General features: G+C 33.0%; 5 non-coding genes across 5 annotated transcripts; all 5 read left to right on the forward strand.

Annotated features, from left to right (window-relative positions):
* Positions 1 to 1,489: 1,489 nt before the first annotated feature.
* On the forward strand, positions 1,490 to 1,562 carry TRNAA-UGC (transfer RNA alanine (anticodon UGC)). Its single transcript has one exon. It is a non-coding gene; the product is annotated as a tRNA-Ala (tRNA).
* A 5,406-nt stretch (positions 1,563 to 6,968) lies between these two features.
* TRNAA-UGC (transfer RNA alanine (anticodon UGC)) lies at positions 6,969 to 7,041 on the forward strand. The gene has a single exon. It is a non-coding gene; the product is annotated as a tRNA-Ala (tRNA).
* A 2,671-nt stretch (positions 7,042 to 9,712) lies between these two features.
* Positions 9,713 to 9,785, forward strand: TRNAA-UGC (transfer RNA alanine (anticodon UGC)). The gene has a single exon. It is a non-coding gene; the product is annotated as a tRNA-Ala (tRNA).
* Positions 9,786 to 12,457: 2,672 nt separating this feature from the next.
* On the forward strand, positions 12,458 to 12,530 carry TRNAA-UGC (transfer RNA alanine (anticodon UGC)). The gene has a single exon. It is a non-coding gene; the product is annotated as a tRNA-Ala (tRNA).
* A 2,676-nt stretch (positions 12,531 to 15,206) lies between these two features.
* On the forward strand, positions 15,207 to 15,279 carry TRNAA-UGC (transfer RNA alanine (anticodon UGC)). Its single transcript has one exon. It is a non-coding gene; the product is annotated as a tRNA-Ala (tRNA).
* The last annotated feature ends 498 nt before the right edge of the window (positions 15,280 to 15,777 follow it).

Consider the following 15,777-nt stretch of genomic DNA (forward strand, 5'->3'; position numbering starts at 1 on the left):
ATTCGAATTTTTCATTCTTCTAAAGAGATATACGAGCATTTGATTGTAAATGGAGAACTGACGCCCATAACTTTGAGGCATAATGATCATCGCAGATGTTTACTAGAAATTCTCACTATTACGTAGGCAACAGATAATGTTCCAAAAAAAATCCCATTTCAGATAGCTATCGTTCATCTGTCTTTAATGTACGTAAAAGAGCGTTTTATAAAATTCTTCGTGATCTTGGATTGTCCAATGAATACCTACAGACGTGTCTCAATAAACAGAACTGTTTCGATCGACCCTTCAAAGTACTAGTAAGATCTTAGCTTTGCTTGCGATACAGAAATATGAGCGTATAAAACCCATTCTCACTTCGTTTCCCTGAAGCTGACGTTGCTATTACAATATTAAGGAGTAAGAGCTACGAAAATAATTTTACTCATCTCACTCAAAAGAAATTAAATTTAAATAGTACTGGTACACGTGAAACTTTACAATAACAAAACTCTATTTTTACACAAAATTTCCTTGGAATTGGTTCATACCTTTTCTTTGTAAACCATTGCTTCCACCAGTAATGACGAAAATGTTCATGCTTAATATGCACACAAAATAACTATTAGTAGAAGTAATATATCAATGTTTCAATTGTGTCTGTAACCCTGTTCGTGTTTAATGTAGTTTTCTCTTCTTTTCGAACGTTTATTATGCTGTCACTGTTTCTTCTTGATGGCCAGTACGCATCTTCTAAGTATGACCGACCGCCTGTTTGTAATGATATTTATTTCTGAAGTAGCTGGAGACTAGAAATATTTATTCTTTCCGGTTTTCTCTTACTTTAGTTGTGTGATTGAACCCGAGTTAAAACAAATCGTTTTGTGTCATAACAGAATCCACGAGAAACGTATGTAACAATGGAGTAGCGCTAAAGAAACTTACAAAACTTATGTAAGGGGTGTAATGAAGAATAATGAGCACTTTTCTCCTAGCGTGCGATAAATAATGGATTGAAAGCTCGTGCATGCACTGTAACAGTTTCTCATTATTTTTAAACAAATACGCTAATATTAGATGCACGTGTAAGCGAAAATTACAAATTAAAGTCAATAAATCCTCTTCTTCATTTGAATATATCATTACTCCTTTTTGACGTGGATGTATGAGGTTTCATGACGTTTCTTAACTAGGTTTCCTGGGAGAGCTGCTTCCAAATGTAAAAAATATTATGGCATGTTTGTTAGGATTTTACCTAGAATGTCGTGTATGTAATTAACGTTTTTAATGTAAAGTTTTAGAGGAGACCTTTCACAATTTGGATTTCACTCTTGCAGTGCTTATCGCCAATTACGTTTTACAGGAGAGAAGTGTGTGCTGTAAATTATTCTTGTTTTGAAATATGCGGAGAGTGCAATGTAAAATCTGACGTTTCTTAGAAACTGGATACAAAATTTTGTGTTGAAACATTGACGGAATAAACTCGGAAAGTGTAAGATGCATAAAACGAAGGGGCGTAGCTCAAGTGGTAGAGTGCTCGCTTTGCATGCGAGAGGTACTGGGATCGATACCCAGCGCCTCCAAATGTGATTTTGCTACAAATATAAAAAAAAAAACACGCAATGGAGGTGAGGAAATTTTCAATGATGCCTCCCATCTAAATAATACAGAACGTGACTGACAAAGGATGGCAAAATTATGACTTTACAAAATAAGAATGATTTTACTTTAGGTTAAAATAAATAATACTTCAGAGAGAATACACCGAGTTGAAGAAATACTTTGAAAGTTATCTCTTGGGATTTAAAATGAAAGGCGGTTTTCTGCTCTTTCCCTTTCAATGATGTCATCGAAATGTATGACATTTTATAAACATGAACGAAAACATTTAACAATACGAATTTATTTACAATTTATCTTTTACACCTGAAACTATGTTTCCAGTGGTACTAACTGCCAGGTATACTCTGTTGATAACACAGTGTAAGTGGTGAAACAGCTTCAATAACATAATATATCTCTATGAGAAAGATGTGTAATGTTATTTTGTAGTAACTGTGAAAGAACAAGTGTGAGTACTAGAGTCATAGAGAAATAAGTCCTCACCGAAAACATAGAGAATCCAACATTTATATACTTCTTACATCATATTTATGCTTAACTCATAAATCACCCTTCTTGAAATGAAGATATTTATCTTTTCCAAATACATCACAGTGGAAACTTCGATAAGAAAACGGCTCACAATCGTTGTAGAGTTTGTGGAACGTGGAAATTTCTTCCCAACATCACGAAGTATAAGTAAAATGCTTGTTTCTCAAACAATCATAAACGGTTTCACTGTGTTTAGACTTGTCAATACTTTTAATAAAGTTTTCTTAAAAGCATAGTTTGCGTTTTACCTACGTAGTAATTATATAACTGCATTTATGTCAACAATCACATTTCATGGGCAAATCATTTACGGGGAACTTTAGATACAAACGATCTTAGTTCTCTGAAATAATTACGAAAGAAGAAGGTTAAATTCTTTACTTTATGATCGAGACGTCATTATGAAAAGATATTTGAGAATTTCTAAGTTATTTATTACTTTTACTGCTTTATAACTTAGCAGTTTCAGAGAAAATTAAATAAATTACGGAACGTTTCACAAATTTACCAAAAAATTTTTCTTCTCTTTGACTTTGAAATTTGCAAATACCTATTCTAATTAAGTACGGTTTGAAATATTAAAATTTGTTCTAATTTGCCCCTAAATTCGAATTTTTCATTCTTCTAAAGAGATATACGAGCATTTGATTGTAAATGGAGAACTGACGCCCATAACTTTGAGGCATAATGATCATCGCAGATGTTTACTAGAAATTCTCACTATTACGTAGGCAACAGATAATGTTCCAAAAAAAATCCCATTTCAGATAGCTATCGTTCATCTGTCTTTAATGTACGTAAAAGAGCGTTTTATAAAATTCTTCGTGATCTTGGATTGTCCAATGAATACCTACAGACGTGTCTCAATAAACAGAACTGTTTCGATCGACCCTTCAAAGTACTAGTAAGATCTTAGCTTTGCTTGCGATACAGAAATATGAGCGTATAAAACCCATTCTCACTTCGTTTCCCTGAAGCTGACGTTGCTATTACAATATTAAGGAGTAAGAGCTACGAAAATAATTTTACTCATCTCACTCAAAAGAAATTAAATTTAAATAGTACTGGTACACGTGAAACTTTACAATAACAAAACTCTATTTTTACACAAAATTTCCTTGGAATTGGTTCATACCTTTTCTTTGTAAACCATTGCTTCCACCAGTAATGACGAAAATGTTCATGCTTAATATGCACACAAAATAACTATTAGTAGAAGTAATATATCAATGTTTCAATTGTGTCTGTAACCCTGTTCGTGTTTAATGTAGTTTTCTCTTCTTTTCGAACGTTTATTATGCTGTCACTGTTTCTTCTTGATGGCCAGTACGCATCTTCTAAGTATGACCGACCGCCTGTTTGTAATGATATTTATTTCTGAAGTAGCTGGAGACTAGAAATATTTATTCTTTCCGGTTTTCTCTTACTTTAGTTGTGTGATTGAACCCGAGTTAAAACAAATCGTTTTGTGTCATAACAGAATCCACGAGAAACGTATGTAACAATGGAGTAGCGCTAAAGAAACTTACAAAACTTATGTAAGGGGTGTAATGAAGAATAATGAGCACTTTTCTCCTAGCGTGCGATAAATAATGGATTGAAAGCTCGTGCATGCACTGTAACAGTTTCTCATTATTTTTAAACAAATACGCTAATATTAGATGCACGTGTAAGCGAAAATTACAAATTAAAGTCAATAAATCCTCTTCTTCATTTGAATATATCATTACTCCTTTTTGACGTGGATGTATGAGGTTTCATGACGTTTCTTAACTAGGTTTCCTGGGAGAGCTGCTTCCAAATGTAAAAAATATTATGGCATGTTTGTTAGGATTTTACCTAGAATGTCGTGTATGTAATTAACGTTTTTAATGTAAAGTTTTAGAGGAGACCTTTCACAATTTGGATTTCACTCTTGCAGTGCTTATCGCCAATTACGTTTTACAGGAGAGAAGTGTGTGCTGTAAATTATTCTTGTTTTGAAATATGCGGAGAGTGCAATGTAAAATCTGACGTTTCTTAGAAACTGGATACAAAATTTTGTGTTGAAACATTGACGGAATAAACTCGGAAAGTGTAAGATGCATAAAACAGAAGGGGCGTAGCTCAAGTGGTAGAGTGCTCGCTTTGCATGCGAGAGGTACTGGGATCGATACCCAGCGCCTCAAATGTGATTTTGCTACAAATATAAAAAAAAAAAAAACACGCAATTGAGGTGAGGAAATTTTCAATGATGCCTCCCATCTAAATAATACAGAACGTGACTGACAAAGGATGGCAAAATTATGACTTTACAAAATAAGAATGATTTTACTTTAGGTTAAAATAAATAATACTTCAGAGAGAATACACCGAGTTGAAGAAATACTTTGAAAGTTATCTCTTGGGATTTAAAATGAAAGGCGGTTTTCTGCTCTTTCCCTTTCAATGATGTCATCGAAATGTATGACATTTTATAAACATGAACGAAAACATTTAACAATACGAATTTATTTACAATTTATCTTTTACACCTGAAACTATGTTTCCAGTGGTACTAACTGCCAGGTATACTCTGTTGATAACACAGTGTAAGTGGTGAAACAGCTTCAATAACATAATATATCTCTATGAGAAAGATGTGTAATGTTATTTTGTAGTAACTGTGAAAGAACAAGTGTGAGTACTAGAGTCATAGAGAAATAAGTCCTCACCGAAAACATAGAGAATCCAACATTTATATACTTCTTACATCATATTTATGCTTAACTCATAAATCACCCTTCTTGAAATGAAGATATTTATCTTTTCCAAATACATCACAGTGGAAACTTCGATAAGAAAACGGCTCACAATCGTTGTAGAGTTTGTGGAACGTGGAAATTTCTTCCCAACATCACGAAGTATAAGTAAAATGCTTGTTTCTCAAACAATCATAAACGGTTTCACTGTGTTTAGACTTGTCAATACTTTTAATAAAGTTTTCTTAAAAGCATAGTTTGCGTTTTACCTACGTAGTAATTATATAACTGCATTTATGTCAACAATCACATTTCATGGGCAAATCATTTACGGGGAACTTTAGATACAAACGATCTTAGTTCTCTGAAATAATTACGAAAGAAGAAGGTTAAATTCTTTACTTTATGATCGAGACGTCATTATGAAAAGATATTTGAGAATTTCTAAGTTATTTATTACTTTTACTGCTTTATAACTTAGCAGTTTCAGAGAAAATTAAATAAATTACGGAACGTTTCACAAATTTACCAAAAAATTTTTCTTCTCTTTGACTTTGAAATTTGCAAATACCTATTCTAATTAAGTACGGTTTGAAATATTAAAATTTGTTCTAATTTGCCCCTAAATTCGAATTTTTCATTCTTCTAAAGAGATATACGAGCATTTGATTGTAAATGGAGAACTGACGCCCATAACTTTGAGGCATAATGATCATCGCAGATGTTTACTAGAAATTCTCACTATTACGTAGGCAACAGATAATGTTCCAAAAAAAATCCCATTTCAGATAGCTATCGTTCATCTGTCTTTAATGTACGTAAAAGAGCGTTTTATAAAATTCTTCGTGATCTTGGATTGTCCAATGAATACCTACAGACGTGTCTCAATAAACAGAACTGTTTCGATCGACCCTTCAAAGTACTAGTAAGATCTTAGCTTTGCTTGCGATACAGAAATATGAGCGTATAAAACCCATTCTCACTTCGTTTCCCTGAAGCTGACGTTGCTATTACAATATTAAGGAGTAAGAGCTACGAAAATAATTTTACTCATCTCACTCAAAAGAAATTAAATTTAAATAGTACTGGTACACGTGAAACTTTACAATAACAAAACTCTATTTTTACACAAAATTTCCTTGGAATTGGTTCATACCTTTTCTTTGTAAACCATTGCTTCCACCAGTAATGACGAAAATGTTCATGCTTAATATGCACACAAAATAACTATTAGTAGAAGTAATATATCAATGTTTCAATTGTGTCTGTAACCCTGTTCGTGTTTAATGTAGTTTTCTCTTCTTTTCGAACGTTTATTATGCTGTCACTGTTTCTTCTTGATGGCCAGTACGCATCTTCTAAGTATGACCGACCGCCTGTTTGTAATGATATTTATTTCTGAAGTAGCTGGAGACTAGAAATATTTATTCTTTCCGGTTTTCTCTTACTTTAGTTGTGTGATTGAACCCGAGTTAAAACAAATCGTTTTGTGTCATAACAGAATCCACGAGAAACGTATGTAACAATGGAGTAGCGCTAAAGAAACTTACAAAACTTATGTAAGGGGTGTAATGAAGAATAATGAGCACTTTTCTCCTAGCGTGCGATAAATAATGGATTGAAAGCTCGTGCATGCACTGTAACAGTTTCTCATTATTTTTAAACAAATACGCTAATATTAGATGCACGTGTAAGCGAAAATTACAAATTAAAGTCAATAAATCCTCTTCTTCATTTGAATATATCATTACTCCTTTTTGACGTGGATGTATGAGGTTTCATGACGTTTCTTAACTAGGTTTCCTGGGAGAGCTGCTTCCAAATGTAAAAAATATTATGGCATGTTTGTTAGGATTTTACCTAGAATGTCGTGTATGTAATTAACGTTTTTAATGTAAAGTTTTAGAGGAGACCTTTCACAATTTGGATTTCACTCTTGCAGTGCTTATCGCCAATTACGTTTTACAGGAGAGAAGTGTGTGCTGTAAATTATTCTTGTTTTGAAATATGCGGAGAGTGCAATGTAAAATCTGACGTTTCTTAGAAACTGGATACAAAATTTTGTGTTGAAACATTGACGGAATAAACTCGGAAAGTGTAAGATGCATAAAACGAAGGGGCGTAGCTCAAGTGGTAGAGTGCTCGCTTTGCATGCGAGAGGTACTGGGATCGATACCCAGCGCCTCCAAATGTGATTTTGCTACAAATATAAAAAAAAAAAAACACGCAATTGAGGTGAGGAAATTTTCAATGATGCCTCCCATCTAAATAATACAGAACGTGACTGACAAAGGATGGCAAAATTATGACTTTACAAAATAAGAATGATTTTACTTTAGGTTAAAATAAATAATACTTCAGAGAGAATACACCGAGTTGAAGAAATACTTTGAAAGTTATCTCTTGGGATTTAAAATGAAAGGCGGTTTTCTGCTCTTTCCCTTTCAATGATGTCATCGAAATGTATGACATTTTATAAACATGAACGAAAACATTTAACAATACGAATTTATTTACAATTTATCTTTTACACCTGAAACTATGTTTCCAGTGGTACTAACTGCCAGGTATACTCTGTTGATAACACAGTGTAAGTGGTGAAACAGCTTCAATAACATAATATATCTCTATGAGAAAGATGTGTAATGTTATTTTGTAGTAACTGTGAAAGAACAAGTGTGAGTACTAGAGTCATAGAGAAATAAGTCCTCACCGAAAACATAGAGAATCCAACATTTATATACTTCTTACATCATATTTATGCTTAACTCATAAATCACCCTTCTTGAAATGAAGATATTTATCTTTTCCAAATACATCACAGTGGAAACTTCGATAAGAAAACGGCTCACAATCGTTGTAGAGTTTGTGGAACGTGGAAATTTCTTCCCAACATCACGAAGTATAAGTAAAATGCTTGTTTCTCAAACAATCATAAACGGTGTCACTGTGTTTAGACTTGTCAATACTTTTAATAAAGTTTTCTTAAAAGCATAGTTTGCGTTTTACCTACGTAGTAATTATATAACTGCATTTATGTCAACAATCACATTTCATGGGCAAATCATTTACGGGGAACTTTAGATACAAACGATCTTAGTTCTCTGAAATAATTACGAAAGAAGAAGGTTAAATTCTTTACTTTATGATCGAGACGTCATTATGAAAAGATATTTGAGAATTTCTAAGTTATTTATTACTTTTACTGCTTTATAACTTAGCAGTTTCAGAGAAAATTAAATAAATTACGGAACGTTTCACAAATTTACCAAAAAAATTTTTCTTCTCTTTGACTTTGAAATTTGCAAATACCTATTCTAATTAAGTACGGTTTGAAATATTAAAATTTGTTCTAATTTGCCCCTAAATTCGAATTTTTCATTCTTCTAAAGAGATATACGAGCATTTGATTGTAAATGGAGAACTGACGCCCATAACTTTGAGGCATAATGATCATCGCAGATGTTTACTAGAAATTCTCACTATTACGTAGGCAACAGATAATGTTCCAAAAAAAAATCCCATTTCAGATAGCTATCGTTCATCTGTCTTTAATGTACGTAAAAGAGCGTTTTATAAAATTCTTCGTGATCTTGGATTGTCCAATGAATACCTACAGACGTGTCTCAATAAACAGAACTGTTTCGATCGACCCTTCAAAGTACTAGTAAGATCTTAGCTTTGCTTGCGATACAGAAATATGAGCGTATAAAACCCATTCTCACTTCGTTTCCCTGAAGCTGACGTTGCTATTACAATATTAAGGAGTAAGAGCTACGAAAATAATTTTACTCATCTCACTCAAAAAGAAATTAAATTTAAATAGTACTGGTACACGTGAAACTTTACAATAACAAAACTCTATTTTTACACAAAATTTCCTTGGAATTGGTTCATACCTTTTCTTTGTAAACCATTGCTTCCACCAGTAATGACGAAAATGTTCATGCTTAATATGCACACAAAATAACTATTAGTAGAAGTAATATATCAATGTTTCAATTGTGTCTGTAACCCTGTTCGTGTTTAATGTAGTTTTCTCTTCTTTTCGAACGTTTATTATGCTGTCACTGTTTCTTCTTGATGGCCAGTACGCATCTTCTAAGTATGACCGACCGCCTGTTTGTAATGATATTTATTTCTGAAGTAGCTGGAGACTAGAAATATTTATTCTTTCCGGTTTTCTCTTACTTTAGTTGTGTGATTGAACCCGAGTTAAAACAAATCGTTTTGTGTCATAACAGAATCCACGAGAAACGTATGTAACAATGGAGTAGCGCTAAAGAAACTTACAAAACTTATGTAAGGGGTGTAATGAAGAATAATGAGCACTTTTCTCCTAGCGTGCGATAAATAATGGATTGAAAGCTCGTGCATGCACTGTAACAGTTTCTCATTATTTTTAAACAAATACGCTAATATTAGATGCACGTGTAAGCGAAAATTACAAATTAAAAGTCAATAAATCCTCTTCTTCATTTGAATATATCATTACTCCTTTTTGACGTGGATGTATGAGGTTTCATGACGTTTCTTAACTAGGTTTCCTGGGAGAGCTGCTTCCAAATGTAAAAAATATTATGGCATGTTTGTTAGGATTTTACCTAGAATGTCGTGTATGTAATTAACGTTTTTAATGTAAAGTTTTAGAGGAGACCTTTCACAATTTGGATTTCACTCTTGCAGTGCTTATCGCCAATTACGTTTTACAGGAGAGAAGTGTGTGCTGTAAATTATTCTTGTTTTGAAATATGCGGAGAGTGCAATGTAAAATCTGACGTTTCTTAGAAACTGGATACAAAATTTTGTGTTGAAACATTGACGGAATAAACTCGGAAAGTGTAAGATGCATAAAACGAAGGGGCGTAGCTCAAGTGGTAGAGTGCTCGCTTTGCATGCGAGAGGTACTGGGATCGATACCCAGCGCCTCCAAATGTGATTTTGCTACAAATATAAAAAAAAAAAACACGCAATTGAGGTGAGGAAATTTTCAATGATGCCTCCCATCTAAATAATACAGAACGTGACTGACAAAAGGATGGCAAAATTATGACTTTACAAAATAAGAATGATTTTACTTTAGGTTAAAATAAATAATACTTCAGAGAGAATACACCGAGTTGAAGAAATACTTTGAAAGTTATCTCTTGGGATTTAAAATGAAAGGCGGTTTTTCTGCTCTTTCCCTTTCAATGATGTCATCGAAATGTATGACATTTTTATAAACATGAACGAAAACATTTAACAATACGAATTTATTTACAATTTATCTTTTACACCTGAAACTATGTTTCCAGTGGTACTAACTGCCAGGTATACTCTGTTGATAACACAGTGTAAGTGGTGAAACAGCTTCAATAACATAATATATCTCTATGAGAAAGATGTGTAATGTTATTTTGTAGTAACTGTGAAAGAACAAGTGTGAGTACTAGAGTCATAGAGAAATAAGTCCTCACCGAAAACATAGAGAATCCAACATTTATATACTTCTTACATCATATTTATGCTTAACTCATAAATCACCCTTCTTGAAATGAAGATATTTATCTTTTCCAAATACATCACAGTGGAAACTTCGATAAGAAAACGGCTCACAATCGTTGTAGAGTTTGTGGAACGTGGAAATTTCTTCCCAACATCACGAAGTATAAGTAAAATGCTTGTTTCTCAAACAATCATAAACGGTGTCACTGTGTTTAGACTTGTCAATACTTTTAATAAAGTTTTCTTAAAAGCATAGTTTGCGTTTTACCTACGTAGTAATTATATAACTGCATTTATGTCAACAATCACATTTCATGGGCAAATCATTTACGGGGAACTTTAGATACAAACGATCTTAGTTCTCTGAAATAATTACGAAAGAAGAAGGTTAAATTCTTTACTTTATGATCGAGACGTCATTATGAAAAGATATTTGAGAATTTCTAAGTTATTTATTACTTTTACTGCTTTATAACTTAGCAGTTTCAGAGAAAATTAAATAAATTACGGAACGTTTCACAAATTTACCAAAAAATTTTTCTTCTCTTTGACTTTGAAATTTGCAAATACCTATTCTAATTAAGTACGGTTTGAAATATTAAAATTTGTTCTAATTTGCCCCTAAATTCGAATTTTTTCATTCTTCTAAAGAGATATACGAGCATTTGATTGTAAATGGAGAACTGACGCCCATAACTTTGAGGCATAATGATCATCGCAGATGTTTACTAGAAATTCTCACTATTACGTAGGCAACAGATAATGTTCCAAAAAAAATCCCATTTCAGATAGCTATCGTTCATCTGTCTTTAATGTACGTAAAAGAGCGTTTTATAAAATTCTTCGTGATCTTGGATTGTCCAATGAATACCTACAGACGTGTCTCAATAAACAGAACTGTTTCGATCGACCCTTCAAAGTACTAGTAAGATCTTAGCTTTGCTTGCGATACAGAAATATGAGCGTATAAAACCCATTCTCACTTCGTTTCCCTGAAGCTGACGTTGCTATTACAATATTAAGGAGTAAGAGCTACGAAAATAATTTTACTCATCTCACTCAAAAAGAAATTTAATTTAAATAGTACTGGTACACGTGAAACTTTACAATAACAAAACTCTATTTTTACACAAAATTTCCTTGAATTGGTTCATACCTTTTCTTTGTAAACCATTGCTTCCACCAGTAATGACGAAAATGTTCATGCTTAATATGCACACAAAATAACTATTAGTAGAAGTAATATATCAATGTTTCAATTGTGTCTGTAACCCTGTTCGTGTTTAATGTAGTTTTTCTTCTTTTCGAACGTTTATTATGCTGTCACTGTTTCTTCTTGATGGCCAGTACGCATCTTCTAAGTATGACCGACCGCCTGTTTGTAATGATATTTATTTCTGAAGTAGCTGGAGACTAGAAATATTTATTCTTTCCGGTTTTCTCTTACTTTAGTTGTGTGATTGAACCCGAGTTAAAACAAATCGTTTTGTGTCATAACAGAATCCACGAGAAACGTATGTAACAATGGAGTAGCGCTAAAGAAACTTACAAAACTTATGTAAGGGGTGTAATGAAGAATAATGAGCACTTTTCTCCTAGCGTGCGATAAATAATGGATTGAAAGCTCGTGCATGCACTGTAACAGTTTCTCATTATTTTTAAACAAATACGCTAATATTAGATGCACGTGTAAGCGAAAATTACAAATTAAAAGTCAATAAATCCTCTTCTTCATTTGAATATATCATTACTCCTTTTTGACGTGGATGTATGAGGTTTCATGACGTTTCTTAACTAGGTTTCCTGGGAGAGCTGCTTCCAAATGTAAAAAATATTATGGCATGTTTGTTAGGATTTTACCTAGAATGTCGTGTATGTAATTAACGTTTTTAATGTAAAGTTTTAGAGGAGACCTTTCACAATTTGGATTTCACTCTTGCAGTGCTTATCGCCAATTACGTTTTACAGGAGAGAAGTGTGTGCTGTAAATTATTCTTGTTTTGAAATATGCGGAGAGTGCAATGTAAAATCTGACGTTTCTTAGAAACTGGATACAAAATTTTGTGTTGAAACATTGACGGAATAAACTCGGAAAGTGTAAGATGCATAAAAACGAAGGGGGCGTAGCTCAAGTGGTAGAGTGCTCGCTTTGCATGCGAGAGGTACTGGGATCGATACCCAGCGCCTCCAAATGTGATTTTGCTACAAATATAAAAAAAAAAAAACACGCAATTGAGGTGAGGAAATTTTCAATGATGCCTCCCATCTAAATAATACAGAACGTGACTGACAAAAGGATGGCAAAATTATGACTTTACAAAATAAGAATGATTTTACTTTAGGTTAAAATAAATAATACTTCAGAGAGAATACACCGAGTTGAAGAAATACTTTGAAAGTTATCTCTTGGGATTTAAAATGAAAGGCGGTTTTTCTGCTCTTTCCCTTTCAATGATGTCATCGAAATGTATGACATTTTTATAAACATGAACGAAAACATTTAACAATACGAATTTATTTACAATTTATCTTTTACACCTGAAACTATGTTTCCAGTGGTACTAACTGCCAGGTATACTCTGTTGATAACACAGTGTAAGTGGTGAAACAGCTTCAATAACATAATATATCTCTATGAGAAAGATGTGTAATGTTATTTTGTAGTAACTGTGAAAGAACAAGTGTGAGTACTAGAGTCATAGAGAAATAAGTCCTCACCGAAAACATAGAGAATCCAACATTTATATACTTCTTACATCATATTTATGCTTAACTCATAAATCACCCTTCTTGAAATGAAGATATTTATCTTTTTTCCAAATACATCACAGTGGAAACTTCGATAAGAAAACGGCTCACAATCGTTGTAGAGTTTGTGGAACGTGGAAATTTCTTCCCAACATCACGAAGTATAAGTAAAATGCTTGTTTCTCAAACAATCATAAACGGTGTCACTGTGTTTAGACTTGTCAATACTTTTAATAAAGTTTTCTTAAAAGCATAGTTTGCGTTTTACCTACGTAGTAATTATATAACTGCATTTATGTCAACAATCACATTTCATGGGCAAATCATTTACGGGGAACTTTAGATACAAACGATCTTAGTTCTCTGAAATAATTACGAAAGAAGAAGGTTAAATTCTTTACTTTATGATCGAGACGTCATTATGAAAAGATATTTGAGAATTTCTAAGTTATTTATTACTTTTACTGCTTTATAACTTAGCAGTTTCAGAGAAAATTAAATAAATTACGGAACGTTTCACAAATTTACCAAAAAATTTTTTCTTCTCTTTGACTTTGAAATTTGCAAATACCTATTCTAATTAAGTACGGTTTGAAATATTAAAATTTGTTCTAATTTGCCCCTAAATTCGAATTTTTTCATTCTTCTAAAGAGATATACGAGCATTTGATTGTAAATGGAGAACTGACGCCCATAACTTTGAGGCATAATGATCATCGCAGATGTTTACTAGAAATTCTCACTATTACGTAGGCAACAGATAATGTTCCAAAAAAAAAAATCCCATTTCAGATAGCTATCGTTCATCTGTCTTTAATGTACGTAAAAAGAGCGTTTTATAAAATTCTTCGTGATCTTGGATTGTCCAATGAATACCTACAGACGTGTCTCAATAAACAGAACTGTTTCGATCGACCCTTCAAAGTACTAGTAAGATCTTAGCTTTGCTTGCGATACAGAAATATGAGCGTATAAAACCCATTCTCACTTCGTTTCCCTGAAGCTGACGTTGCTATTACAATATTAAGGAGTAAGAGCTACGAAAATAATTTTACTCATCTCACTCAAAAAGAAATTTAATTTAAATAGTACTGGTACACGTGAAACTTTACAATAACAAAACTCTATTTTTACACAAAATTTCCTTGGAATTGGTTCATACCTTTTCTTTGTAAACCATTGCTTCCACCAGTAATGACGAAAATGTTCATGCTTAATATGCACACAAAATAACTATTAGTAGAAGTAATATATCAATGTTTCAATTGTGTCTGTAACCCTGTTCGTGTTTAATGTAGTTTTCTTCTTTTCGAACGTTTATTATGCTGTCACTGTTTCTTCTTGATGGCCAGTACGCATCTTCTAAGTATGACCGACCGCCTGTTTGTAATGATATTTATTTCTGAAGTAGCTGGAGACTAGAAATATTTATTCTTTCCGGTTTTCTCTTACTTTAGTTGTGTGATTGAACCCGAGTTAAAACAAATCGTTTTGTGTCATAACAGAATCCACGAGAAACGTATGTAACAATGGAGTAGCGCTAAAGAAACTTACAAAACTTATGTAAGGGGTGTAATGAAGAATAATGAGCACTTTTCTCCTAGCGTGCGATAAATAATGGATTGAAAGCTCGTGCATGCACTGTAACAGTTTCTCATTATTTTAAACAAATACGCTAATATTAGATGCACGTGTAAGCGAAAATTACAAATTAAAAGTCAATAAATCCTCTTCTTCATTTGAATATATCATTACCCTTTTGACGTGGATGTATGAGGTTTCATGACGTTTCTTAACTAGGTTTCCTGGGAGAGCTGCTTCCAAATGTAAAAAATATTATGGCATGTTTGTTAGATTTTACCTAGAATGTCGTGTATGTAATTAACGTTTTAATGTAAAGTTTTAGAGGAGACCTTTCACAATTTGGATTTCACTCTTGCAGTGCTTATCGCCAATTACGTTTTACAGGAGAGAAGTGTGTGCTGTAAATTATTCTTGTTTTGAAATATGCGGAGAGTGCAATGTAAAAATCTGACGTTTCTTAGAAACTGGATACAAAATTTTGTGTTGAAACATTGACGGAATAAACTCGGAAAGTGTAAGATGCATAAAAACGAAGGGGGCGTAGCTCAAGTGGTAGAGTGCTCGCTTTGCATGCGAGAGGTACTGGGATCGATACCCAGCGCCTCCAAATGTGATTTTGCTACAAATATAAAAAAAAACAAACACGCAATTGAGGTGAGGAAATTTTCAATGATGCCTCCCATCGAAATAATACAGAACGTGACTGACAAAAGGATGGCAAAATTATGACTTTACAAAATAAGAATGATTTTACTTTAGGTTAAAATAAATAATACTTCAGAGAGAATACACCGAGTTGAAGAAATACTTTGAAAGTTATCTCTTGGGATTTAAAATGAAAGGCGGTTTTTCTGCTCTTTCCCTTTCAATGATGTCATCGAAATGTATGACATTTTTTATAAACATGAACGAAAACATTTAACAATACGAATTTATTTACAATTTATCTTTTACACCTGAAACTATGTTTCCAGTGGTACTAACTGCCAGGTATACTCTGTTGATAACACAGTGTAAGTGGTGAAACAGCTTCAATAACATAATATATCTCTATGAGAAAGATGTGTAATGTTATTTTGTAGTAACTGTGAAAGAACAAGTGTGA

The sequence above is a fragment of the Tachypleus tridentatus genome, chromosome 6 (assembly GCF_004210375.1).
Source record: "Tachypleus tridentatus isolate NWPU-2018 chromosome 6, ASM421037v1, whole genome shotgun sequence".
Lineage (NCBI taxonomy): Eukaryota > Metazoa > Arthropoda > Merostomata > Xiphosura > Limulidae > Tachypleus > Tachypleus tridentatus.